General features: G+C 49.9%; 1 protein-coding gene across 1 annotated transcript in view; it reads right to left on the bottom strand.

The window, feature by feature from the left end:
• Positions 1 to 2500, bottom strand: part of LOC135095241 (keratin-associated protein 5-1-like) — a 35790-nt gene that overhangs the window by 22413 nt on the left and 10877 nt on the right. The window lies entirely within an intron of this gene.

Raw genomic sequence — 2500 nt, 5'->3', positions numbered from 1 at the left:
CGCCGCTCAACAGGCGACGCCACCCTCTAGCGTCTAGTCCTGAGGGACCAGCACTGCCGTGTGTCTGGAGAGACTTCTTCCAGATCATCTCTCCAGTTATCACCTCGTAGATGACATCATTGGGCTTGCGGAAAGGCCCCTGCATCCTGAGGCCCTCCTCGTCACTGGGGAGAGGATGTTTTTCCTTCAGCAGGTGGATGGTTTCCCTGGTGAGGGGCAACACTCCACCTGACTGCTGTTCATTAAGTGCCCGCAGAGCCCTGGACACCTGTCCTTGCCGCATATTGCCAGCGAAATTACGGGCTTTGTCTTCCTGCCCTTGTTGGTTTCCTGATGGCCTTGGCAGCCTCTTCTGGATGGCTCGGGCTTCCTCCAGGAGCTCATCCAGTTGGTTGTTCTGCCATAGACCCACTCTTCTTGCGACGGCTTTCACGTTTTCCGCCACCTTCGCATTTCTATGTGTCTTTTGAAAGAAGAGTTTTAGCAGTGTGAAGAATAATTTCATCGCATACGGTGCGAGGGGTGACTCTTGTAAGTAATTGTTGAGGAGGATGACCATCTCTTGTACAATTTTGTTGGTGGCTGCACACTTTGGTGGATCGAACAGATGACATGTCGACCACCCAACTAATTCTGTGTAAGTGTTGTTCACCCACATGGTTGTTTCTTCTTCTGTTAGTCCTTTCCAGACTAAGTTTCTCCTCCCGTTTGTATGTCTCGCGGCGTACACATTGTATTGCGGTAGCGATGGGGCGTGTTGTGACGGTGTTGATGGCAGGGCAGCCTCCCCTCCCATCTCTGTCTCCATCGTTCGCTCTTGTTCCTCATCCTGCTGGGATTCCTGGCTGTCCCCTGGCTCCTCCTCCCTCTCACTGCCCTGGTGGTCACGTTCCAGGGGGTTTTGGCATCCATCTCCCTTTCTACAATTTATACACTTTTTGTTTTGTCTCACACATAGACAATTAACACATCTGTGTTCCTCTTTTGTACACTGACAACATCTTCTTTGTGCAGGTGGGTTAGACATTGTATTAATAACATGACATTATTAGAGAGAGAGAGAGAGAGAGAGAGAGAGAGAGAGAGAGAGAGAGAGAGAGAGAGAGAGAGAGAGAGAGAGAGAGAGAGAGAGAAGTGAAGGAGGGAGGGGAGGGGAAGAGGTAGGAGGGAGGAGGGAGAGAGAAGGGAAGTAGGGGGAGAGGGAGGGTAAAGGGAGGGGTAGGAGGGAAGGGGAATAGGGGAAGGGAAAGTGACAACAGAGAGAGAGAGAGAGAGAGAGAGAGAGAGAGAGAGAGAGAGAGAGAGTGAGAAGTGAAGGAGGGAAGGAGGAAGGGTAGGGGAAGAGGTAGGAGGGAGGGAGGGAGAGAGAAGGGAAGCCAGGGGAGAGGGAGGGGTAGGAGGGAGGGGAAATAGGGGAAGGGAAAGTGACAAAGTGACAACAGAGAGAGAGAGAGAGAGAGAGAGAGAGAGAGAGAGAGAGAGAGAGAGAGAGAGAGAGAGAGAGAGAGAGAGAGAGAGAGAGAGAAGTGTGAGGGAGGGGGGCGAGAGAGATAGGGAGAGAGAAGGGAAGGAAGGAGGGAGGGATGGTAGAGGGAGAGGTAGGAGGGAGGAGGGAGTAGGGGAGGGGGAGTAGGGGAGGGGGAGGCGACAACAGAGAGAGAGAGAGAGAGAGAGAGAGAGAGAGAGAGAGAGAGAGAGAGAGAGAGAGAGAGAGAGAGAGAGAGAGAGAGAGAGAGAGAGAGAGAGAGAGAGAGAGAGAGAGAGAGAGAGAGAGGGAGGGAGGGTAGAGGGAGGGAGGAATAGGGGAGGGGAAAGTGATAGCAGAGAGATAGAGGGAGAGAAAGAGATAGAGAGATGAGGGAAGGAGAGAGAGAGAGAGAGAGAGAGAGAGAGAGAGAGAGAGAGAGAGAGAGAGAGAGAGAGAGAGAGAGAGAGAGAGAGAGAGAGAGAGAGAGAGAGAGAGAGAGAGAGAGAGAGAGAGAGAGAGAAACATTTATGTTAAATATGGGACTTAGATATGTATTTCAGGCACTTTACTCAGTATTCCCTACAATGTTTAGCGGCAGTAGTAGTGGCAACAGCCGTCTTAAGAGTACCGTTACAACAGTTAGAGCGATAGTATATTACTACTGAAAATTTAATGAAGATCTGTAATTTTGGGTACTCACGTGGTGTGCATGGCTCCAATAAAATTAAACAGAAAGATTTATACCTAGTATTATAATAGAGATATCAGTCTATAATATATAGTAAGATTTATATAGAAATATGTGGAGTAGGTGGCACCTGTATCCCCGACGGAGAGTGGATGGGCAGCCGCGCGGGCTGCTCGGAGTTTGCCCTACGCGATTTATCACCTGATAACCCTTCCGACCTAGTTCGACCCTTTCAACGGTCGCTCCGTGACGCTCACAACATCCACTGATTTCAGAATATGATAAATCAATATTTTTCACGTGATTTATACGAGTATTGACACTGATATTACACTGGGCCCACC

This window comes from Scylla paramamosain, chromosome 48 (assembly GCF_035594125.1).
Source record: "Scylla paramamosain isolate STU-SP2022 chromosome 48, ASM3559412v1, whole genome shotgun sequence".
NCBI classification, from domain to species: Eukaryota; Metazoa; Arthropoda; class Malacostraca; order Decapoda; family Portunidae; genus Scylla; species Scylla paramamosain.
Note: the sequence above shows the minus strand (reverse complement) of the source record. Positions and strands in the feature narration are given on the sequence as shown.